The sequence below is a fragment of the Rhinopithecus roxellana genome, chromosome 7, assembly GCF_007565055.1.
Source record: "Rhinopithecus roxellana isolate Shanxi Qingling chromosome 7, ASM756505v1, whole genome shotgun sequence".
In the NCBI taxonomy this organism is placed as follows: domain Eukaryota; kingdom Metazoa; phylum Chordata; class Mammalia; order Primates; family Cercopithecidae; genus Rhinopithecus; species Rhinopithecus roxellana.
Genome location: NC_044555.1, coordinates 19,573,627 through 19,601,099, shown reverse-complemented (window position 1 = coordinate 19,601,099; position 27,473 = coordinate 19,573,627). Strand labels below are relative to the sequence as shown.

The 27,473-nt window shown below is 42.4% G+C and overlaps 2 pseudogenes across 1 annotated transcript; one reads left to right on the top strand and one right to left on the bottom strand.

Annotated features, from left to right (window-relative positions):
• Positions 1-414: 414 nt before the first annotated feature.
• LOC104660731 lies at positions 415-949 on the bottom strand (annotated as a pseudogene). Its single transcript, XR_747749.2, has one exon. The product of XR_747749.2 is annotated as a 40S ribosomal protein S12 pseudogene (transcript).
• On the top strand, positions 871-27,069 carry LOC104656171 (annotated as a pseudogene).
• The last annotated feature ends 404 nt before the right edge of the window (positions 27,070-27,473 follow it).

Below are 27,473 nucleotides of genomic sequence, written 5' to 3'. Positions count from 1 at the left end.
AAGATAATCCTTGATCTAGTTGTACATAGCCTATTTAACTCCTTATTAGTTATGAATCTCTAGCCTCCCAAAAGCAGTTGCGTTACAAAGCCAAGTAGGAGGAGGGGAAATTCAAAGGAGTTTAGAATGCCTGAGAAAATAATACAAAGAGGAGGTACAATTGTTAGTTCCTTGTCCATATACAGCCCACAGAAATGTTGCATGTGACCTACAAAGTGTTTTTTTTTTCTGTTTTTGAATTTATTTACCAGCATGTTAAAATAGAGATTTCCCATTTCTCTGGAAAGAGAAAATCTGACACCAGTGAGCTGGCATTCCTTCTGGGCAACAAATTGGTAGAGCTAAGTAGGGCTGCCTTCTTCCAGGAAAACAGGCATGCGTGATTCTGCTTGCTTCATTCATATACCATGGTTCTTTTTTTTTTTTTTTTTTTTTTTTTTTTTTTTTTTTTTGTGAGCCAAAGATTTATTTATTCATTTCTTGCATTTGAAGTACTCTTCGATGACATCCTTGGCCTGAGACTCCTTTCCATAGTCCTTAACTACTACACAACTGCAACCAACCACTTTACGGGGTTTCCCCTCTCTGTCAATTTTACAGAGGCCTACCCATTCTCCTAGTTTCTTGTTGTCATCAACCTTAATTAGGTTGATCTGGTGTTCAGCACAAAGGGCCTCCACCAACTTGACATACATAGGCTCATCACAGTTGGATGCAAGCACACAAAGATGGGCTTGGCGCTTGTCTAAGGCTTTGGCAGCTTCGCAAATTCCACGTGCTAGGCCATCGTGGATGAGGGCGGTCTTCAGCACCTCTTGTAAAGCAGTATTAACGTCCATTACACCTCCAGCAGCAATGCCTTCCTCGGCCATGGCGGTGGGTTATGGGTGAAGCGGAATCTTGAACGCACCCAAGCCTCCGCCTCCGCGCGACTCCGTGGCGGCAGGGAAAGAGCTACCATGGTTCTTTTACTCTGGGTCTATGGAATCCTGAGAGACCAGTAAACAGAATTCAAGGAGATTTGTGAACTGGGAGGAGGAAAGAAGTTATGTTGCTATTTTCATTAACCTCTAACTGAAATTTAGCATTTCTTTCTACTGTGAATATAAACAAGCCACAGTTGTAGCAATAGTACTTCCTCAACAGTGTGCATTGCACACATTTTTATACCAATTTCATTTGTTGCAGATATCTGAAACATTTTTGATTCTCATTACCTTTTGAAAATTATGGGGACATCAGTAAGATGGTGGAATAGGACTTTTCAGTGTTTGTTCCCCTACGGAAACATCAATTTGAACAACACTCCATACATGAAAATACCTTCACAAAAGCTAAGGAAACCTGGTAAGCTATTACAAAACCTGGATGTAGCACAAAAATTAAAAAGATGCATTAAGGAACGTAGGGAGGACAGTTTTATAATGCCCACATCACTCTTCTTTCATACCCAGGCAGCACAGTGTGCGGAGAGATACCCTCTGCTTGGGGGAGAAGGGGGAAGTGATCACAGGACTCTGCCTTGGACCCCAACAGTGGGCTGACCCAAGTAAAACCTAGCACTGGGCATGCCCCCACAAACCAGACCCCAGGGCAGTACCCACAGTCTAAGCTTCTAAGCCCACCCCAACACTAGGCCAAATTCCACAATCTTAGGCTCCAGGCATGCCAAAACAGACTTGGACTCTGGATCACCCTACCACCAGGTTAACTACAGTGGCCCCACTCTCCAGGACTGACCCCAGTGGTCCTGGGCTTCAGATCCACTGCAGTGCCAGGCCATTCCCCACAGACTCAGGCTCCAGGCCAGCCCCAGGAACAGACAAACCTCCAATCCTAGTCATCATGCTGGTACCTGCAAGCCAGCCTCCATGTTGGCCCCTGTGTATACAAACTCCAAGATTACTCAGTACCAGGTCAGCCTCTGCATGCCCAGCTACAAGTCAGCTCCAGGTTTCAGACCAACCCAGAGTTGAGTTGGCCAACACGTTCCCAGGCTTCAGGCCCGCTGCCAAGTCAGCACCCCTGGCCTCAAGTACCCCACTGGTACTTAGGGACACAGATTCTAGGCCTGCTTAGTGCTAGGCTGGTCCTTGCCTCTGCACTCTCCATGCTGGCCCTGTAGTCCCCTGCTCTAGCAAATCCAGGGTCCAATCCTGCTTCAGAAGATCCAGAGTCCAGGCCTATCAGAGACAATCCCAGTGCTGGGCCAGGCCCCAGATACCTAAGTTTCATGTCTGCCCCTATGAACTCAGGTCCCATGTGAGTCCTGTGGTCCAAGTCCAACTCTTGCAGACCTAGCCTGTGGGCCAATACCCACACAGCTAGCTTTCGAGCTGGCCTCAGAATAGTCAGGCTCCAGGTCAGTCCCACAGCCTCAGGCTCCAGACCAGATCCTGTGGCTCAAGGCTTTAGGCCAGCATGCATAATGCCAGGATCCACACCTTCTGCCACAGACCTAGACTTCATGCTTACACCTGCACCAGGCTGGCTCTAGGCTAGGCCATGTGGCCCCAGGTTCTAGTGGCCCAAGCATTCAAGTCAGCTCCATTAGACTCAAGAGTCCAGGCCTAACCCAGTGCATCCCAGTGCCAGACTGGCCTCTGTGAATCAAGGCTCAGGACCATTCCTGCAGACAAGTACTTCAGGCCAACATGTGGACCCATGTCCCAGGACTGCCCCTATGGAGTGAGGCTCCGGACATTTTCCAGTGGACCCAAGGGCCAGGCCCAGCCCCAGCTTAGTTCCCGGCTGGCCTCTGCAAACGCAGGCTCAAGGCCCACCCTTATGCCAGGTAAGCCCTTGTGGACCTAAGCTTTGAACTGGCCCCTGTGGATATAGGACAAAGGCTCCAGGCCCACCCTCCTGGATACAAGGTCTAGGTCCACTACTGCTGACCGAATTAGCTGGTTTCTCCTGGTAGATCCAAGTTCCATAACTCCCAGGCCAAACCCCATGGGCTCAGATGCCAGGGCCTCTCACCTGCTGACCCAGACCAGGTTACCCAAGGATTTCAGCATCAAGTCCACACTGGATGGCAGTCTCATAATCACCAGGTAGGCTGACTGGTAAAAGTTTTCTCAGAAAAAGTCAGTCTGCAAAGACTGAAATAATTACCCACTTATTCAAATGTGTGGATATTAATATATGGCAACAAGAAACATTTAAAACTGAGATGTAACACCACCAAAAGAATACAAAAATTTTCCAGTAGAAAAGTCCCCAGAATGGGGAGATATGTGAACTGCCTGACAAATAATCCAAAATAATTCTTTTGAGAAACTCTGCGAATGTCAACAATATACAGAAAAAATAATTCAATGAAGTCAGAAAAGAAGTAAACAATGAAAATAAAAAATTTAAGAGAGACATTAAAATTATTATTATTTTTTTTTTTTTTTTTTTTTTTTTTTTTTTTTTTTTTTTGAGACGGAGTCTCGCTCTGTCACCCAGGCTGGAGTGCAGTGGCCAGATCTCAGCTCACTGCAAGCTCCGCTTCCCGGGCTCACGCCATTCTCCTGCCTCAGCCTCCCGAGTAGCTGGGACTACAGGCGCCTGCCACCTCGCCCGGTTAGTTTTTTTTTGTAGTTTTTAGTAGAGACAGGGTTTCACCGTGTTAGCCAGGATGGTCTTGATCTCCTGACCTCGTGATCCGCCCGTCTCGGCCTCCCAAAGTGCTGGGATTACAGGCTTGAGCCACCGCACCCGGCCTTAAAATTATTTTTAAAAGTCAAAAATTCTTGAGTTGAAAAATACAATGAATGAAATGCAAATAAAGTAGCATCAGCAGCAGAACTGATCAAATAGAAGAAAGAATCAGCAAACTTGAAGATAGGTTATTGGAAGATATACAACCAAAGGGAAAAAGAGAAGAAAGAATTTTTTTAAATGAAAAAAATGCAAATGGGATTTATGTGACAACATCAAAAGAGTAAAGCATGTGTTATTAAAAAAAGAGCAAGAGAAATGAGACAAGGGATTAAAAAGCTTATTTTTAAAAAAACCAGAAAACTTTCCAAATCTGAGGGAAGATCTGAATGTCTAGGTACAGGAAGACCCAAGCTCTCCAGTCACATTTAATCAAAAGAAGATTAGACCAAGACATAATTAAACTCAAAAGTCAAAGACAAAGAAAAATCCTGAAAGCAACAAAAGGGAAAAAAGCAAATCACTTAAAACAGTTCCAGTAAGGTTAGCAATAAATTCTCAGTAGTAACCTTACAGTCCAGGATAGAGTAGGATCGCATATTCAAAGTGTTGAAAGAATACACTGCCAACCCAAAATACTGTACCTGGCGGGGTCATCCAGAAATAAAGAAAAAAAAAAAAAAAAAACACTTCCCCATACAAACAAAAGCTGAGGGAGTTGTTTTGTTTTGTTTTTTTAACCACCAGACCTGTGTTAAAATGAATGCTAAAGAGAGTTTGTCAAGTTGAAGAAAAGGATGCTAATTAGTAAAACAAAAATATATGAAATATAAAGCTCATTGATAAAATTACTAAGTCATATTTAGAATACTCTAATACTGTAATAATGGTGGTGGGGAAATTGCTTCTTTGTATAGTACAAAAGTTAAAAATTAAACTATTAAAAATAATAGCTTCAATTATGGATAAACTGTTAATGGATAGATGATCTAAAAGGATATATATATATACACACACACACACAGACATCAAAAGTGTTAAATTTTTAAATGTGAAGTAAAGGTGTTGAATTTTTTATGTGATCAAATTTATTTTGTTATCAGCTTAAAATAGACTGTTGTAAGTTGTTTTATATAAACCTTATGATACTCACAAAGCAAAAACCTGTAGTACATATACAAAAGATAAAAAGTAATAAAGCATAAGACTACAGAAAATCACCTAATCACAAAGGAAAACAGCAACAGAGAAAAAAAGAACGAAAGATTAGCAAAACCAGAAAACAACAAAATGGAACAGGATACTTTTTACATATGAATAATTAAGTTGAATGTAAATGGATTAAGTGCTCTAATCAAAGGACATACAATGGCTAAATAAATTTTCAAAAAACATAATTTAATACATCAAATAGAAAATCATAAGAAAATGTTGGACTTGAACACTAAACCAAGTGAGTGTAACAGTTTTATCAATATATCAGAACATTCCACCCAATGGCAGCAGAATACACATTCAAAAGTGGTCACAGGAGGCCAGATGCGGTGGCTCACGCCTGTAATCCCAACACTTTGGGAGGCCAAGGTGGGTGGATCACGAGGTCAGGAGATCGAGACCATCCTGGCTAACATGGTGAAACCCCATCTCTACCAAAAATACAAAAAAGTAGCTGGGTCTGGTGGCAGGCACCTGTAGTCCCAGTTACTCAGGGGGCTGAGGCTGGAGAATGGCATGAACCCGGGAGGTGGAGCTTGCAGTGAGCCATGATCACACTACTGCACTCAAGCCTGGGCAATACAGTGAGACTCCATCTCAAAAAAAAAAAAAAAAAGTGGTTACAATAGATAACAAAATGGAAATCAAAACATTCCATAACTTATGGGGAGCCACATTAAGAAAAAATAATATCACATAAACAACATCTCAAATAACTTGGGGAAAAGGCCAGATTAAAGTAATTTAGTAGAAGAAATAAAATAACAAAAAGCAAAACACATATAGTTACAGACTAGAAAAATCATACACAATCAGATCAGCAAAACCATGAGTTTGCTTTTTGAAAAGATAAAGAAAATCAACAAAACTTTGACTGAAACCATTGAAAAAGCACACAAATAAATAAAATCATAAGTAACAGAGATATTACAAGTGTGAACAGAAATACAAAGGTTCTTGTGATACTACTATGAACAATCATGCACTAGCAAATTGGGTAACCAGCGAAAATGAATATATTCTTAGAAACATATAACCTACCAGTATTAAATCATGAAGAAATAGAAAATATGCATAGATAAAAAATGATAGGCCAGGCGCGGTAGCTTAGGCCTGTAATCCCAACACTTTGGGAGGCCGAGGCGGGCAGGTCACGAGGTCAGGAGTTCAAGACCAGCCTGACCAATATGGTGAAACCCTGTCTCTACTACAAATACAAGAATTAGCTGGGTGTTTTGGCGCATGCCTGTAGTCCCAACTACTAGGGAGGCTGAGGCAGGAGAATTGCTTGAACCTGGGAGGCGGAGGTTGCTACCTGAGATCACACCATTGCACTCCAGCCTGGGGGACAGAGTGATACTCCAACTATTAAAAAAACCATATATGGTCAACAGGTTTGTTTTTACAATCTCAACATTACTATTTATCAGGGAAATACAAATGCAAACCATGATAAGACCCGAATTGGTACTATGGCTGACTAGAGGCACCCATCACTCGCCTCCTCCACAAAAAAGGAACAAAGTAGTGAGTTAAAAATCACATATGGAATGCAGCATCCCAGAGTATACATTCAAATGTAGTAGGGAACTGACAGGAAACCTGTGAAGTACAGAAGGAGAAGAAAGTGAAGCAACTGGCCTGACCAGGATTACCTCAAAGCCAGGAAGAACTTCCCAGTGCAAGGAAAGATAAAAGAGAGCTGCCCAGCAGCCCACATTCCCACCATGGACTACTGCAATGCTAGCCAAGAAGAGCCCACTGGCCCTCACAGGCACTGATATAAGGATCGGGTGATTCCTGGAGTCCATGCAATGCCATTTTCCAGAGAGGGACTTTGCACTGGGTCCTAAACAACCCCTGAAACCCAAACAGCTGCATCATGTCATCATTTTAAAAGCCCACTTCCAACCAGACTGCATTCTGTCCTGAAGCCCAACAGCCACCTATGCATCCATGGAAACCCTCTGACATCTCTGCATGCTCACAGAGAGGGCTGCAGTATTGTGACACCAACTGGGCCCAGCGGTGCAGAAGGGCTCCCAACACTCTAGCCCACACAGTGTCCTAAAGCCTGAAAAATGGGTGGCGAATGCCATAAAGAGGCCTAGGGATTGATACGCCCCATCTGCAACACCTAGCAATTAGGCACACCATTGAGGAGCCTGACTACAGACCTGCACCTGCTGTTGCCACCAGCACTCATATGCATCATCTGGTGGCCAGTGGATCAACCCAGAGTGCCTTCTATTGACCATACCCACTCTACTCACTGCCAATGCTGCTGGTGCTCAAAGACACTGTCCAGGAACCTGGGGAACGACTCACTCCACACACCAAACTCTGCATCTATGCATGCCTTTAAGGGGCCTGAAGACAGGCCCAGCTAGTCTATTGGCACCTGCACATATCATATAGGGGTCTAGGGATGGACCTGCCCCACTAACAATCCCAGTATTTACATACACCTTTCATGATTCTAAGGATGGATGTGCCCAGCCTGCCACCAGCAGCACCCAGGTTCATGTGCCACCTAGAGGCCTGAGGACCGCTCCACCCCAATTTCAGTACTGCCAATTCTGGTGCCTATTCATGCTGCCTGGGGGTCTGAGGGTAGGCCCACAGCTGCTACTGCCATCACTGATGCCATGCAGGAAACCTAGAGGACCAAGGACACATCTGCTTACTAGGTCAACTGCTTCCATTGTTGGCACCCAGGCAAAACACATGAAGGCACAGTGACTGGCTTACAAACACCTTCTACCACCGGTGCCCACATATACCACAGAGGAGTCCAAGGACTATCACACCTGGCCCATCACCTCAACCAGCGGAGCCTGAGAGTAGGTCCACCACCTGGCAACCCCATCCCAAACCAAGCCTCACTACATACTCCACCAACAGCCACAGCCTGAAGCCTGTGGTACTCTGAGAAACTCACAGACAACACTGACACTGATTATAGCCAAAGAAATTATATGAAGACTCTACCACTGTGTTCATCCAGAATCAAAGCCTAAGTGCCTTACCCAACCAGCACTACAGATACATTGATATGGTTTGTATAATTGTCCCCTCCAAATTTCATGTTCTAATGTAATCCTCAGTGTTGGAGATGAAGTATGGTGGGTAGTGCTTAGATCATGCAGGCGAACCAGGTGCAGTGGCTCACACCTGTAATCCTAGCACTTTGGGAGGCTGAGGTGGGCAGATCACTTGAGGTGAGGAGTTTGAGACCAGCCTGGCCAACATGGTGAACACCGTCTCTACTAAAAATACAAAATATAATGGGAGCGTGGCACCAACATGGTCGAATAGGAACAGCTCCAGCCTCCAGCTGCCAGCATGAGTGACACAGAAGACGAGTGATTTCTGCATTTCCAACTGAGGTACCAGGTTCATCTCACTGGGGCATGTCAGACAATGGGTACAGGGCAGTGGGTGCAGCCCAAAGAGTGAGAGCTGAAGCAGGGCAAGGCATTGCTTCACCCAGGAAATGCAATGGGGAAGGGAATTCCCTTTCCTAGCCAAGGGAAAATGTGACACACAACACCTGGAAAATTGGGTCACTCCCACCCTAATACTCCACTTTACCAAGGATCTTAGGAAATGGCACACCAGGAGATTATATCCCACACCTGACTCAGAGGGTCCCATGCCCACGGAGCCTCCTTCATTGCTAGCACAGCAGTCTGAGATCTAACTGCAAGGAGGCAACAATGCTGGGGGAGGGGCGCCTGCCATTGATGAGGCTTAAGTAGGAAAAACAAAGAGGCCAGGAATCTCGAACTGGGTGGAGCCCACCACAGCCCAAGGAGGCCTGCCTGCCTCTGTAGACTCCACCTCTGGGGACAGGGCATAGCCAAACAAAAGGTAGCAGAACTCTCTGCAGATGTAAATGTCCCTGTCTGACAGCTTTGAAGAGAGTAGTAGTTCTCTCAGCATGGAGTTTGAGATCTGAGAACGGACAGACTGCCTGCTCAAGTGGGTCCCTGACCCCCGAGTAGCCTAACTGGGAGACATCTCCCACTAGGGGCAGACTGACACCTCACACCTCATATGGCCAGTACACCTCTGAGATGAAGCTTCCAGAGGAATGATCAGGCAGCAACATTTGATGTTCAGCAATATTCACTCGTCTAAAGCCTCTGCTGCTGATACCCAGGCAAACAGGGTCTAGAGTGGACCTCCAGCAAACTCCAACAGACCTGCAGCTGAGGGTCCTGACTGTTAGAAGGAAAACTAACAAACGCAAAGGACATCCACACCAAAACCCCATCTGTATGTCAACATCATCGAATGCCAAAGGTAGATAAAACCACAAAGATGGGGAAAAAACAGAGCAGAAAAGCTGAAAATTCTAAAAATCAGAGTGCATCTCCCCTTCCAAAGGAACGCAGCTCCTTGCCAGCAATGGAACAAAGCTGGATGGAGAATGACTTTGACAAGATGAGAGAAGAAGGCTTCAGATGATAAAACTTCTCCGAGCTAAAGGAGGAAGTACAAACCCAGTGCAAAAAACTAAAAACCTTGAAAAAAGATTAGCGGAATGGCTAACTAGAATAACCAATGTAGAGAAGTCCTTACACAACCTGATAGAGATGAAAACCACGACATGAAAACTGCATGACCAATGCACAAGCTTCAGTAACTGACTCAATCAAATGGAAGAAAGGGTATCAGTGATTGAAGATCAAATGAATGAAATGGAGCAAGAAGAGAAGTGTAGAGAAAAAAGAGTAAAAAGAAATGAACAAAGCCTCCAAGAAATATGGGACTATGTGAAAAGACCAAATCTACATGTGATTGGTGTACCTGAAAGTGATGGGGAGAATCGAACCAAGTTGGCAAACACTGCAGGATATTATCCAGGAGAACTTCCCCAACCTAGCAAGACAGGCCAACATTCAAACTCAGGAAATACAGAGAATGCCACAAAGATACACCTCGAGAAGAGCAACTCCAAGACATATAATTGTCAGATTCACCAAAGTTGAAATGAAGAACAAAATGTTAAGGGCAGCCAGAGAGAAAGGTTGGATTACCCACAAAGGGAAGCCCATCAGACTAACAACGGATGTCTCTGCAGAAACTCTCCAAGCCAGAAGAGAGTGGGGGCCAATATCCAACATTCTTAAAGAAAAGAATTTTCAACCCAGAATTTCATATCCAGCCAAACTAAGTTTCATAAGTGAAGGAGAAATAAAATCCTTCACACACGAGCAAATGCTTAGAGATTTTGTCACCACCAGGCATGCCCTGCAAGAGCTCCTGAAGGAAGCACTAAACATGGAAAGTAACAACCGGTACCAGCCACTGCAAAAACATGCCAAAATGTAAAGACCTTTGTTGCTAGGAGGAAACTGCATCAACTAATGAGCAAAATAACCAGCTAATATCATAATGACAGGATCAAGTTCACACATAACAATATAAACCATAAATGTAAATGGGCTAAATGGTCCAATTAAAAGACACAGACTGGGAAATTGGATAAAGAGTCAAGACCCATCAGTCTGGTGTATTCAGGAGACCCATCTGACATGCACAGATACACATAGGCTCAAAATAAAGGGATGCACAGCTAATATCATACTGAATGGGCAAAAACTGGAAAAATTCCCTTTGAAAACTGGCACAAGACAGGGATGCCCTCTCTCACCACTCCTATTCAACATAGTGCTGGAAGTTCTGGCTAGGGCAATCAGGCAAGAGAAAGAAATCAAGGGTATTCAGTTAGGAAAGGAAGAAGTCAAATTGTCCCTGTTTGCAGATGACATGATTGTATATTTAGAAAACCCCATCGTCTCAGCCCAAAATCTCCTTAAGCTGATAAGCAACTTCAGCAAAGTCTCAGGATACAAAATTAATGTGCAAAAATCACAAGCATTCTTATACACCAGTAACAGACAAGCAGAGAGCCAAATCAGGAATGAACTTCCATTCACAATTGCTTCAAAGAGAATAAAATACCTAGGAATCCAGCTTACAAGGGATGTAAAGGACCTCTTCAAGGAGATCTACAAACCACTGCTCAGTGAAATAAAAGAGGACACAAACAAATGGAAGAACATACCATGCTCATGGATAGGAAGAATCAATATCGTGAAAATGGCCATACTCCTCAAGGTTATTTATAGATTCAATGCCATCCCCATCAAGCTACCAATGAGTTTCTTCACAGAATTGGAAAAAACTGCTTTCAAGTTCATATGGAACCAAAAAAGGGCCCGCATTGCCAAGACAATCCTAAGTCAAAAGGACAAAGCTGGAGGCGTCACGCTACCTGACTTCAAACTATACTACAAGGCTACAGTCACCAAAACAGCATGGTACTGGTACCAAAACAGAGATATAGATCAATGGAACAGAACAGAGTCCTCAGAAATAATACCACACATCTACAGCCATCTGATCTTTGACAAACCTGAGAGAAACAAGAAATGGGGAAAGGATTCCCTATTTAATAAATGGTGCTGGGAAAATTGGCTAGCCATAAGTAGAAAGCTGAAACTGGATCCTTTCCTTACCCCTTATACGAAGATTAATTCAAGATGGATTAGAGACTTAAATGTTAGACCTAATACCATAAAAACCCTAGAAGAAAATCTAGGTAGTACCATTCAGGACATAGGCATGGGCAAGGACTTCATGTCTAAAACACCAAAAGCAACGGGAGCAAAAGCAAAAATTGACAAATGGGATCTCATTAAACTAAAGAGCTTTTGCACAGCAAAAGAAACTACCATCAGAGTGAACAGGCAACCTACAGAATGGGAGAAAATTTTTGCAACCTACTCATCTGACAAAGGGCTAATATCCAGAATCTACAAAGAACTCAAACAAATATACGAGAAAAAAACAAACAACCCCATCAAAAAGTGGGGAAAGGATATGAACAGACATTTCTCAAAAGAAGATATTCATACAGCCAAGAGACACATGAAAAAATGCTCATCATCACTCGCCATCAGAGAAATGCAAATCAAAACCACAATGAGATACCATCTCACACCAGTTAGAATGGCAATCATTAAGAAGTCAGGAAACAACAGTTGTTGGAGAGGATGTGGAGAAATAGGAACACTTTTACACTGTTGGTGGGATTGTAAACTAGTTCAACCATTATGGAAAACAGTATGGCAATTCCTCAAGGATCTAGAACTAGATGTACCTTATGACCCAGCCATCCCACTACTGGGTATATACCCAAAGGATTATAAATTATTCTACTACAAAGACACATGTACACGTATGTTTATTGCGGCACTATTCACAATAGCAAAGACTTGGAATCAACCCAAATGTCCATCTGTGACAGACTGGATTAAGAAAATGTGGCACATATACACCATGGAATACTATGCAGCCATAAAAAAGGATGAGTTTGCGTCCTTTGTAGGGACATGGATGCAGCTGGAAACCATCATTCTTAGCAAACTATCACAAGAACAGAAAACCAAACACCGCATGTTCTCACTCATAGGTGGGAACTGAACAATGAGATCACTTGGACTCGGGAAGGGGAACATCACGCACTGGGGCCTATCATGGGGAGGGGGGAGGGGGGAGGAGGGAGGGCATGCATTGGGGAGTTATACAAGATATAAATGATGAATTGATGGGTGCTGACGAGTTGATGGGTGCAGCACACCAACATGGCATAAGTATACATATGTAACAAACCTGCACGTTATGCACATGTACCCTAGAACTTAAAGTATAATAAAAAAAAAAAAAAAAAGACTTCTAAAAAAAATAAATAAATAAAGGGATGGAGGAAGATCTCCCAAGCAAATGGAGAAAAAAAGAAAAAAAAAAAAAAAAACAGCGGTTGCAATCCTAGTCTCTGATAAAACAGACTTTAAACCACCAAAGATCAAAGAGACAAAGAAGGCCATTACATAATGGTAAAGGGATCAATTCAACAAGAAGAGCTAACTATCCTAAATATATATGCACCCAATACAGGAACACCCAGAATCATAAAGCAAGTCCTTAGAGACTTACAAAGAGATTTAGATTCCCACACAATAATAATGGGAGACTTCAACACCCCACTGTCAACTATTAGACAGATCAATGAGACAGAAACTTAACAAGGATATCCAGGAATTGAACTCAATTCTGCACCAAGAGAACCTAATACACATGTACTGAACTCTCCACCCGAAATCAATAGAATATACATTCTTCTCAGCACCACATCGCACTTATTGCAAAATTTACCACATAGTTGGTAGTAAAGCACTCCTCAGCAAATGTGAAAGAACAGAAATTATAACAAACTGTCTCTCAGACCACAGTGCATTCAAACTAGCACTCAGGATTAAGAAACTCAATCAAAACCCCTCAACTACATGGAAACTGAACAACCTGCTCCTGAATGACTACTGGGTATATAGCAAAATGAAGGCAGAAATAAAGATGCTGTTTGAAACCAATGAGAACAAAGATACAACATACCAGAATCTCTGGTACATATTTAAAGCAGTGTATAGAGGGAAATTTATAGCACTAAATGCCCACAAGAGAAAGCAAGAAAGATCTAAAATTGACACTCTAACATCACAATTAAAAGAACTAGAGAAGCAAGAGCAAACACATTCAAAAGCTAGCAGAAGGCAAGAAATAACCAAGATCAGAGCAGAACCGAAGGAGATAGAGACACAAAAAAAATCTTCAAAAAATCAATGAATCCAGGAGCTGATTTTTTGAAAAGATCAACAAAATTGATAGACCCCTGGGAAGACCAACAAAGAAGAAAAGAGAGAAGAATCGAATAGATGCAATAAAAATGAAAAAAGGGGATATCACCACTGACCCCACAGAAATACAAACTGCCATCAGAGAATACTATAAACACCTCTACGCAAATTAACTAGAAAATCTAGAAGAAATGGATAATTTCCTGGACACTTACACTCTTCCAAGACTAAACTAGGAAGAAGCTGAATCCCTGAATAGACCAATAGCAGGCTCTGAAATGAAGGCAATAATTAATAGCCTACCAACCAAAAAAAAGTCCAGGACCAGACAGATTCACAGCCGAATTCTACCAGAGGTACAAGGAGGAGCTGATACCATTCCTTCTGAAACTATTCCAATCAATAGAAAAAGAGAGAATCCTCCCTAACTCATTTCATGAGGCCAACATCATCCTGACACCAAAACCTGGCAGAGACAACAAAAAAAGAGCATTTTAGACCAATATCCCTGATGAACATCGATGGAAATAACCTCAATAAAATACTGGCAAACCCAATCCAGCAGCACATCAAAAAGCTTATCCACCATGATCAAGTGGGCTTCATCCCTGGGATGCAAGGCTGGTTCAACATACGCAAATCAATAAACGTAATCCAGTGTACAAACAGAACCAAAGACAAAAACGACATGACTATCTCAACAGATGCAGAAAGGGTCTTTGACAAAATTCAACAGCCTTCATGCTAAAAACTCGCAATAAATTCGGTATTGATGAAACGTATCTCAAAATTATAAGAGCTATTTATGACAAACCCACAGCCAATATCATACTGAATGGGCAAAAACTGGAAGCATTCCCCTTGAAAACTGGCACAAGACAGGGTTGCCCTCTCTCACCACTCCTATTCAACACAGTGTTGGAAGTTCTGGACAGGGCAATCAGGTAAAGGAAATAAATAAAGGGTATTCAATTAGGAAAAGAGAAAGTCAAATTGTCCCTGCTTGCGGATGACATGGTTGTATATTTAGAAAACCCCTTCATCTTGGTCCAAAATCTCCTTAAGCTGATAAGAAACTTCATCAAAGTCTCAGGATACAAAATCAATGTGCAAAAATCACAAGCATTCTTATACACCAATAACAGACAAACAGGGAGCAGAATCATGAGTGAACCCCCCATTCACAATTGCTTCAAAGAGAATAAAATACCTATGAATCCAACTTACAAGGGATGTGAAAGACTTCTTTGAGGAGAACTACAAACCACTGCTCAATGAAATAAAAGAGGACACAAACAAATGGAAGAACGTCCCATGCTCATGGATAGGAACAATCAATGTCATAAATATGGCCATACTGCCCAAGGTAATGTATAGATTCAATGCCATCCCCATTAAGCTACCAATGACTTTCTTCACAGAATTGGAAAAAAATACTTTAAAGTTCATATGGAACCACAAAAGAGCCCGCATTGCCAAGACAATCCTAAGCCAAAAGAACAAAGCTGGAGGCATCATGTTACCTGACTTCAAACTATACTACAAGGCTACAGTAACCAAAACAGCATGGTACTGGTACCAAAACAGAGATATAGACCAATGGAACAGAACAGAGCCCACAGAAATACCATACATCTACAACCATTTGATCTTTGACAAACGTGACAAAAACAAGACGTGGGGAAAGGATTCCCTATTTAGTAAATGGTGCTGGGAAAACAGGCTAGACATAAGTAGAAAGCTGAAACTGGATCCTTTCCTTACACTTTATACAAAAATTAATTCAAGACGGATTAGAGACTTAAATGTTAGACCTAAAACCATAAAATCCCTAGAAGAAAACCTAGGCAATACCATTTAGGACATCGGCATGGGCAAGGACTTCATGTCTAAAACACCAAAAGCAATGGCAACAAAAGCCAAAATTGACAAATGGGATCTAATTAAACTAAGGAGCTTCTGCACAGCAAAAGAAACTACCATCAGAGTGAACAGGCAACATACAGAATGGGAGAAAATTTTTGCAATCTACTCATCTGACAAAGGGCTAATATCCAGAACCTACAAAGAACCCAAACAAATTTACAAGAAAAAAAACAAACAACTCTATCAAAAAGTGGGCAATGGATATGAACAGACACTTCTCAAAAGAAGACATTCATGCAGCCAACAGACACATGAAGAAATGCTCATCATCACTAGCTGTCAGAGAAATGCAAATCAAAACCACAATGAGATACCATCGCACACCAGTTAGAATGGTGATCATTAAAAAGTCGGGAAACAACAGGTGCTGGAGAGGATGTGGAGAAATAGGAACACTTTTAACACTGTTGGTGGGACTGTAAACTAGTTCAACCATTGTGGAAGACAGTGTGTCGATTCCTCAGGGATGTAGAACTAGAAATACCATTTGACCCACACATCCCATTACTGGGTATATACCCAAAAGATTATAAATCATGCTGCTATAAAGACACTTGCACATGTATGTTTATTGTGGCACTATTCACAATAGCAAAGACTTGGAACCAACTCAAATGTCCATCAATGATAGACTGGATTAAGAAAATGTGGCACATATACACCATGGAATACTGTGCAGCCATAAAAAAAGGATGAGTTCATGTCCTTTGTTGCGACATGGATCCAGCTGGAAACCGTCATTCTCAGCAAACTATCGCAAGAGCAGAAAACCAAACAGCGCATGTTCTCACTCATAGGTGGGAATTGAACAATGTGAACACTTGGACACAGGGTGGGGAACATCACACACCGGGGCCTGTTGTGGGGTGGGGGGAAGCAAGAGGGATAGCATTAGGAGATATACCTAATGTAATTGACGAGTTAATGGGTGCAGCACACCAACATGGCACATGTATACATATGTAAGAAACCTGCACGTTATGCACGTGTACCCAAGAACATAAAGTATAATAAAAAAATAAAAACTAAAATAAAATACTAAATTTAGCCAGATGTTGTGGCAGGCACCTGTAGTCCCTGCTACTTGGGAGGCTGAGGCAGGAGAATCATTTGAACCCAGGAGGCAGAAGTTGCAGTGATCATGCCACTGCACTCTAGCCTGAGTGACACCTGGGTGACAGAGTGAGACTCCATCTCAGAAAACAAATAAAATAAATACAAAACAAAAAGAATAGATCACGGGAGTGGAACCCTCATGAGTGGTTTTGGGAATAGTTGTGATGAGTGAATTCTTGCTTTGAGTTTAGGCTGTGATTGTATAAAAGTGTGTGGCACCTGCCCCTCTCCCTTGCTCCCTCTCTTGCTATGTGATATGCCTACTGCTTCTTCACCTTCTGCTATGATTGTAAGTTCGCTGAGGCCATCACCAGAAGCAAGATGCCATTGCCATACTTCCTGTACAGCCTGCAGAACTATGAGCCAAATAAGCTACTTTTCTTAATAAATCACACAGTCTTAGATATTCCTTTATAGCAACAGAAGAAAAAGTGTAATACAGAAAATTGATATTGAGGAGTGGGGCATTGCTATAAAACTACCTGAAGATGTGAAAGCACATTTGGAACTGTGTAACAGGCAGAAGTTGCAAGAGTGTAGAAAGCTGAAAAGAAGAAGGATGAAGTAAAGTTTGCCCTGCTCAACCTTGGGACGCTGTTCCCCACATCCTAACTGCTCCAGCTCTAGCTGCAACTCAAAGGACGCCAGATAGATCTTGGGCATCTGCTCCAGTGAGTCCAAGCTGTAGATCTTGGCAGCTTCCTTGTGACATTAAGTCTATGGTCACACAGAATGCAACAGTGAGGGGGGCTTGGTAGCTTCTGACTGGATTTCAGAGGATACATCAGAAAGCCTGGGTGGCTAGGCAGAAACTTGCCACAGGGGAAGAACCCCCACAGAGTGACTCCACTAGGGCAATGCTATTGGGAAACATAGGCTTGCAGTCCCCACACAGGGTCCTCACTGGGATACTGGCTAATGGAGCTAGGGGAAGGGTATTGCTGCCTTCCATATCCCAGAATGTTAACTTGACTGACAGCTTGCACCTTCTGCCTAGAAAAGCTGCAAGCATTTAACTCCAACCCATGAGAGCAGCCACATGGACTACGTTCTGCAAAGCCATATGAGTGGGGCTGCCCAAGGCCTTGGAAGTCCATCCCTCACACCAGGATGTGGGATATGGGGTCAAGGATTATGTTAAAGCTTTAAGAGATTTAATGTCTGCCCTGCTGGATTTCAGACTTATGTAAGGCCTATTGTCCCTTTCATTTGGCTGATTTCTCCCTTTTGGAATGTGAATGTTTACTCAATGCCTGTACCACCATTGTATCTTGGAAGTAACTAACTTGTGTATTTGTGTGTGTGTGTGTGAGTGTGTGTGTGTGTGTTTCTTATCTCACAGGCTCATTGGAAGTAACTCATCTCCAGACAAAACTTTGGGCTTGAGAACTGAGACTTTTGAATTAATGCTGGAACAAGTTAAGACGTTGAGGTACCATTGAGAAAGGATTATTGTATTTTGCAATATGAGAAAAATATGAGATTTAGGGGGCCAGGAGTGCAATGATATGTTTTGGATATCTGTTCCCTCTAAATGTGTTGAAATGTAATCTCCACTGTTGGAGGTGAGACCTGATGGGAGGTGTTTGAATCATGCGGGCAGATCCATCATCTTCTTGGTGATGAGTAAGTTCTTGCTCTGAGTTTATACAACATCTTGTTGTTTAAAAGTGTGTGGAATCTTTCCCCTCTATCTCTTGCTCCCCCTCTCACTATATGATATGCCCAGTCTTTCACATTCCACCATGATTGTAAGCTTCCTGAGATCCCCCCAGAAGCAGATGCCAGCTGTATGTTTCTTGTACAGTGTATTAGTTCACTACTGCCCAGTGTGAAAATTGAAAATTGTTCTAGTTAGTTTTCATGCTGTGTTAGTATTAGTTAGTTTTCATGCTGCTGATAAAGTATTAGTTAGTTTTCATGCTGCTGATAAAGACATACCTGAAACTGGAAACAAAAAGGTTTAATTGGACTTACAGTTCTATATAGCTGAGAAGGCCTGAGAATCATGGTGGGAGGTGAAAGGCACTTCTTATATGGTGGCAGCAAGAGGAAAATGAGGAAGAAGCAAAAGTGAAAACCCTGAATAAACCCATCAGATCTCGTGAGACTCATTCACTATCACAAGAACAGTCCAGGAAAGACCCATCCCTATAATTCAATCATCTCCCATCAGGTTCCTCCCATGACACATGGGAATTGTGGGAGTTAAGATTCAAGATCAGATCTGGGTGGAGGCACAGACAAACCATATCATACAGCCTGCAGAACTGTGAGCCAAAATAAGCCATGTTTTTCTTTATAAATTACTCAGTCTCAGATATTCTTTGACAGAGATGGAAACATACTAACACATACATCTATAGGAAAACATCCTTTTCTGACAAAAGAAATCAATATAATTGGAAGGAATGCCGGTTACACCAGATATGCAGATTAAAATGTAAGGATACAAGAAACATTAAAACATTGTTTTAAATGACACCTCTAAAGAAACACAACAATTCTCCATCAAAGAATTTCAACAGAAAAGAAGCGTACAAAATTGCTGAAGAATAATTAAAAACAGAAAAAAGAATATGATAGGGTGGAGCAAGATGGCCAAATAGGAACAGGTCCAGTCTCCAACTCCCAGCGCGAGTGACACAGAAGACCGGTGATTACTGTATTTTCAACTGAGGTACTGGGGTCATCTCACTAGGGAGTGCCGGACAATCAGTGCTGGTCAGCTGCTGCAGCCTGACCAGCGAGAGCTGAAGCAGGGTGAGGCATCACCTCACCTGGGAAGCGCAAGGGGGAAGGGAATCCCTTTTCCTAGCCAGGGGAACTGAGACACACAACACCTGGAAAATCGGGTAACTCCCACCCCAATACCGCGCTTTAAGCAAACGGGCACACCAGAAGAATATATCCCTCACCTGGCCGGGAGGGTCCCACGACCACGGAGCCTCCTTCATTGGTAACACAGCAGTCTGTGGCAATCTAACCGCAAGGCAGCAGCGAGGCTGGGGGAGGGGCGCCCGCCATTGCTGAGGCTTAAGTAGGTAAACAAAGCAGCTGGGAAGCTCGAACTGGGTGGAGCTCACAGCAGCTCAAGGAAGCCTGCCTGTCTCTGTAGTCTCCACCTCTGGGGACAGCGCACAGCTGAAGACCAACAGGGGAAGTAGCGGGAGCCAGTGCAGACGCGAACGACTCTGTCTGACAGCTTTGGGGAGAGCCATGGATCTCCCAACGTGGAGGTTGAGATCTGAGAACGGACAGACTGCTCAAGTGGGTCCCTGAGCTCTGAGTAGCCTAACTGGGAGACATCCCCCACTAGGGGCAGTCTGACACCCCACACCTCACAGGGTGGAGTACACCCCTGAGAGGAAGCTTCCAAAGTAAGAATCAGACAGGTACACTCGCTGTTCAGCAATATTCTATCTTCTGCAACCTCTGCTGCTGATACCCAGGCAAACAGAGTCTGGAGTGGACCTCAAGCAATCTCCAACAGACATATAGCTCAGGAACCTGACTGTCAGAAGGAAAACTTTCAAACAGGAAGGACACCTATATCAAAACCCCATCAGTACGTCACCATCATGAAAGTCCAGAGACAGATAAAACCACAAAGATGGGGAAAAAGCAGGGCAGAAAAGCTGGAAATTAAAAAAATAAGAGCGCATTTCCCCGTGCAAAGGAGCGCAGCCCATCGCCAGCAACGGATCGAAGCTGGTCAGAGAATGACGTTGACGAGATGAGAGAAGAAGGCTTCAGTCCATCAAAATTCTCAGAGCTAAAGGAGGAATTAGGTACCCAGCGCAAAGAAACTAAACATCTTGGAAAAAGAGTAGAAGAATTGACAGCTAGACTAACTAATGCAGAGAAGGTCATGAACGAAATGACAGAGATAAAAACCATGACACGAGAAATATGTGACAAATGCACAAGCTTCAGTAACCAACTCGATCAACTGGAAGAAAGAGTATCAGCGATTGAGGATCAAATGAATGAAATGAAGTGAGAAGAGAAACAAAAAGAAAAAAGAAGAAAAAGAAATGAACAAAGCCTGCAAGAAGTATGGGATTATGTAAAAAGACCAAATCTATGTCTGATTGGGGTGCCTGAAAGTGAGGGGGAAAATGGAACCAAGTTGGAAAACATCCTTCAGGATATCATCCAGGAGAACTTCCCCAACCTAGTAGGGCAGGCCAACATTCAAATTCAGGAAATACAGAGAACGCCACAAAGATACTCCTCCAGAAGAGCAACTCCAAGACACATAATTGCCAGATTCACCAAAGTTGAAATGAAGGAAAAAATCTGAAGGGCAGCCAGAGAGAAAGGTTGGGTTACCCACAAAGGGAAGCCCATCAGACAAACAGCAGATCTCTCGGCAGAAACTCTACAAGCCAGAAGAGAGTGGGGGCCAATATTCAACGTTCTTAAAGAAAAGAATTTTAAACCCAGAATTTCATATCCAGCCAAACTAAGTTTCATAAGTGAAGGAGAAATAAAATCCTTTACAGATGAGCAAATGCTTAGAGATTTTGTCACCACCAGGCCTGCCTTACAAGAGACCCTGAAGGAAGCCCTAAACATAGAAAGGAACAAACGGTACCAGCCATTGCAAAAACATGCCAAAATGTAAAGACCATCGAGGCTAGGAAGAAACTGCATCAACTAACGAGCAAAATAAGAATAACAAAATAACCAGTTAATATCATAATGGCAGGATCAAGTTCACACATAACAATATTAACCTTAAATGTAAATGGACTAAATGCTCCAATTAAAAGACACAGACTGGCAAACTGGATAAAGAGTCAAGACCCATCAGTCTGTTGTATTCAGGAGACCCATCTCACATGCAGAGACATACATAGGCTCAAAATAAAGGGATGGAGGAAGATCTATCAAGCAAATGGAGAACAAAAAAAAAGCAGGGGTTGCAATCCTCGTCTCTGATAAAACAGACTTTAAACCATAAAAGATCAAAAGAGACAAAGAAGGCCATTACATAATGGTAAAGGGATCAATTCAACAGGAAGAGCTAACTATCCTCAATATATATGCACCCAATACAGGAGCACCCAGATTCATAAAGCAAGTCCTTAGAGACTTACAAAGAGACTTAGACTCCCATACAATAATAATGGGAGACTTCAACACTCCACTGTCAACATTAGACAGATCAACGAGACAGAAAGTTAACAATGATATCCAGGAATTGAACTCATCTCTGCAGCAAGCGGACCGAATAGACATCTATAGAACTCTCCACCCCAAATCAACAGAATATACATTCTTCTCAGCACCACATCGCACTTATTCCAAAATTGACCACATAATTGGAAGTAAAGCACTCCTCAGCAAATGTAAAAGAACAGAAATTATAACAAACTGTCTCTCAGACCACAGTGCAATCAAACTAGAACTCAGGACTAAGAAACTCAATCAAAACCGCTCAACTACATGGAAACTGAGCAACCTGCTCCTGAATGACTACTGGGTACATAACGAAATGAAAGCAGAAATAAAGATGTTCTTTGAAACCAATGAGAACAAAGATACAACATACCAGAATCTCTGGGACACATTTAAAGCAGTGTGTAGAGGGAAATTTAGAGCACTAAATGCCCACAAGAGAAAGCAGGAAAGATCTAAAATTGACACTCTAACATCACAATTAAAAGAACTAGAGAGGCAAGAGCAAACACATTCAAAAGCTAGCCGTAGGCAAGAAATAACTAAGATCAGAGCAGAACTGAAGGAGATAGAGACACAAAAATCCCTCCAAAAAATCAATGAATCCAGGAGTTGGTTTTTTGAAAAGATCAACAAAATTGACAGACCACTAGCAAGACTAATAAAGAAGAAAAGAGAGCGGAATCAAATAAATGCAATAAAAAATGATAAAGGGGATATCACCATCGACCCCACAGAAATACAAACTACCATCATAGAATACTATAAACACCTCTATGCAAATCAACTAGAAAATCTAGAAGAAATGGACAATTTCCTGGACACTTACACTGTTCCAAGACTAAACCAGGAAGAAGTTGAATCCCTGAATAGACCAATAGCAGGCTCTGAAATTGAGGCAACAATTAATAGCCTACCCACCAAAAAAAGTCCAGGACCAGATGGATTCACAGCTGAATTCTACCAGAGGTACAAGGAGGAGCTGGTACCATTCCTTCTGAAACTATTCCAATCAATAGAAAAAGAGGGAATCCTCCCTAACTCATTTTATGAGGCCAACATCATCCTGATACCAAAGCCTGGCAGAGACACAACAAAAAAAGAGAATTTTAGACCAATATCCCTGATGAATATCGATGCAAAAGTCCTCAATAAAATACTGGCAAACCGGATTCAGCAGCATATCAAAAAGCTTATCCACCATGATCAAGTGGGCTTCATCCCTGGGATGCAAGGCTGGTTCAACATTCACAAATCAATAAACATAATACAGCATATAAACAGAACCAAAGTCAAGAACCACATGATTATCTCAATAGATGCAGAAAAGGTTTTTGACAAAATTCAACAGCCCTTCATGCTAAAAACGCTCAATAAATTCGGTATTGATGGAACGTACCTCAAAATAATAAGAGCTATTTATGACAAACCCACAGCTAATATCATACTCAATGGGCAAAAACTGGAAAAATTCCCTTTGAAAACTGGCACAAGACAGGGATGCCCTCTCTCACCACTCCTTTCCAACATAGTGTTGAAATTCTGGCTAGGGCAATCAGGCAAGAGAAAGAAATCAAGGGTATCCAGTTAGGAAAAGAAGAAGTCAAATTGTCCCTGTTTGCAGATGACATGATTGTATATTTAGAAAACCCCATCGTCTCAGCCCAAAATCTCCTTAAGCTGATAAGCAACTTCAGCAAAGTCTCAGGATACAAAATTAATGTGCAAAAATCACAAGCATTCTTATACACCAGTAACAGACAAGGAGAGAGCAGAATCAGGAATGAACTACCATTCACAATTGCTTCAAAGAGAATAAAATACCTAGGAATCCAGCTTACAAGGGATGTAAAGGACCTCTTCAAGGAGATCTACAAACCACTGCTCAGTGAAATCAAAGAGGACACAAACAAATGGAAGAACATTCCATGCTCATAGATAGGAAGAATCAATATCGTGAAAATGGCCATACTGCCCAAGGTTATTTATAGATTCATTGCCATCCCCATCAAGCTACCAATGAGTTTCTTCACAGAATTGGAAAAAACTGCTTGAAAGTTCATATGGAACCAGAAAAGAGCCCACATTGCCAAGACAATCCTAAGTCAAAAGGACAAAGCTGGAGGCGTCACACTACCTGATTTCAAACTATACTACAAGGCTACAGTAACCAAAACAGCATGGCACTGGTACCAAAACAGAGATATAGACCAATGGAACACAACAGAGTCCTCAGAAATAATACCACACATCTACAGCCATCTGATCTTTGACAAACCTGAGAGAAACAAGAAATGGGGAAAGGATTCCCTATTTAATAAATGGTGTTGGGAAAATTGGCTAGCCATAAGTAGAAACCTGAAACTGGATCCTTTCCTTACTCCTTACAGGAAGATTAATTCAAGATGGATTAGAGACTTAAATGTTAGACCTAATACCATAAAAACCCTAGAAGAAAATCTAGGTAGTACCATTCAGGACATAGGCATGGGCAAGGACTTTATGTCTAAAACACCAAAAGCAACGGCAGCAAAAGCCAAAATGGGATCTAATTAAACTAAAGAGCTTCTGCACAGCAAAAGAAACTACCATCAGAGTGAACAGGCAACCTACAGAATGGGAGATAATTTTTGCAATCTACTCATCTGACAAAGGGCTAATATCCAGAATCTACAAAGAACTCAAACATACATACAAGAAAAAAACAAACAACCCCATCAAAATGTGGGGAATGGATATGAACAGACATTTCTCAAAAGAAGACATTCATACAGCCAACAGACACATGAAAAAATGCTCATCATCACTGGCCATCAGAGAAATGCAAATCAAAACCACAATGAAATACCATGTCACACCAGTTAGAACGGCAATCATTAAAAAATCAGGAAACAACAGGTGTTGGAGAGGATGTGGAGAAATAGGAACACTTTTACACTGTTGGTGGGATTGTAAACTAGTTCAACCATTATGGAAAACAGTATGGCAATTCCTCAAGGATCTAGAACCAGATGTACCATATGACCCAGCCATCCCACTACTGGGTATATACCCAAAGGATTATAAATTATTCTACTACAAAGACACATGCACACGTATGTTTATTGCAGCACTATTCACAATAGCAAAGACTTGGAATCAACCCAAATGTCCATCTGTGACAGACTGGATTAAGAAAATGTGGCACATATACACCATGGAATACTATGCAGCCATAAAAAAGGATGAGTTTGCGTCCTTTGTAGGGACATGGATGCAGCTGGAAACCATCATTCTTAGCAAACTATCACAAGAAGAGAAAACCAAACACCGCATGTTCTCACTCATAGGTGGGAACTGAACAATGAGATCACTTGGACTCGGGAAGGGGAACATCACACACCGGGGCCTATCATGGGGAGGGGGGAGAGGGGAGGGATTGCATTGGGGAGTTATACATGATATAAATGATGAATTGATGGGTGCTGACGAGTTGATGGGTGCAGCACACCAACATGGCACAAATATACATATGTAACAAACCTGCACGTTATGCACATGTACCCTAGAACTTAAAATATAATTAAAAAAAAAAAAAGAAGACAAAGAAGGCTCTTACATTATCATAAACGGATCAGTTCAGCAAGAGGACATAACAATCGTAAATATGTATACACTCAAGATTAAAGCACACAGGTATATAAAGCAAATATTATTATCTCTACAGGCAGAGATACACTGTAATACAATAAAGATTGGAGACTTCAACAACTCATGCTCGGCAACAGAAGATCATTCAGACAGAAAATCAACAAAGAAACACTGAAATTAAAGTGCACTTTAGACCAAATGGAGCTAGTAAATAATTAGAGAGCATTTTATTCAAAAGCTGAAGAATAAACACTCAGAATATAAAACATTCTCCATAGTAGATCGTATGTTAGGTCATAAAACAAGTTTTAATAAATTAACATAATAAAATTGCATCAAGTGTCTTATCAGACAAAAATGGAACAAAGCCAGAAATCAATATCAAAAGAGACTTTAGAAACTGTGCAAGGCTCAATGTGCATGCCTGCCAGTGCTCTGCACATTCACTTCTGCCAGGGCCAGGCCAGGACAGGAAGAGGAAGGCTTCTGGCATTTGTGTGTGGGTCAGTATTGATGCAAGCACTGCAGGAGCCCTGACTCCACAGTATGTTTGAGCTCATTCCTCTCCAGCTTCTCTGCAGTTGGGAGCTGTTTGTTCATGGACACTGAACCCCACCAGAGTAGTCTGTGGCCCAGCAGCCACACCCACAGCTCAGTATCTTGGAAGTCTTTCGAGATACCTGATGATGTACCTCTGCCAGCGGACTGGGAGATAGCAAAGACATCTTCTGGTCAGAGATACTTCTTAAATCACATTGATCAGACAAGAACGTGGCAGGACCCCAGGAAGGCCATGTTCTTTCAGAATGTTACAGCCCTCACCAGTCCTTCAGCGCAGCAGAATATGATAAACTCAGCCTGAGATCCTCTTCCTGATGGATGGGAACAAGCCATGACTCAGGATGGAGAAATTTACTACATAAACTATAAGAACAAAACCACCTCTTGGCTAGACCGAAGGCTTGACCCTGGTTTTGGTAAAGCCATGAACGAGAGAATCAGTCAGAGTGCTCCAGTGAAACAGCCACCACCCCTGGCTCCCCACAGCCTACAAGGAGGCGTCATGGATATTGGCAACCTCAACCAGCAGCAACAGATTCCACTGCAGCAATTGCAGATGGAGAAAGAGAAAGTGCAACTGAAACAGCAGGCACTACCTTGGCAGGAGTTAGTGTTCTGTAGCCAGTTACCAACACTGGAGCAGAATGGTGAGACTCAAAATCCAGTAACTTCCCCTGAGATGTCTCAGGAATTCAGAACAATGATGACCAATAGCTCAGATGCCTTTCTTAACAGTGGCACCTATCACTGTCAAAATGAGAGTACAGACAGTGGACTAAGCATGAGCAGCTACAGTGTCCCTGACACCCCCAATGACTTCCTGAACAGCATTGATGAGATGGATACAGGTGATACTATCAAACAGAGAACTCTGCCCTCACAACAGAACCATTTCCCAAACTACCTCGAAGTCATTAGTGGTACAAATGAGGACCTTGGAACACTGGAAGGGGACGGAATGAACATAGGAGAGGAATTGATGCCAAGTCTGCAGGAAGTTTTGTGTTCTGACATCCTTAATGACATGGAATCTGTTTTGGCTCCTACAAAGCTAGATAAAGAAAGCTTTCTTACATAGTGATAGAGACCTAAGATAGACTGAATTCTAAATCTGTGAGGATCTTTTTTTTTTTTTTTTTTTTTTTGAGACGGAGTTTTGAGACGGAGTCTCGCTCGGTCGCCCAGGCTGGAGTGCAGTGGCCGGTTCTCAGCTCACTGCAAGCTCCGCCTCCTGGGTTGACGCCATTCTCCTGCCTCAGCCTCCGAGTAGCTGGGACTACAGGCGCCCGCCACCTCACCCGGCTAGTTTTTTGTATTTTTTAGTGGAGACGGAGTTTCACCATGTTAGCCAGGATGGTCTCGATCTCCTGACCTCGTGATCCACCCGTCTCGGCCTCCCAAAGTGCTGGGATTACAGATGTGAGCCACCACTCCTGGCCTCCACAGAACTTCTTAAAATTCATATAGAACCAAAAAAAAAAA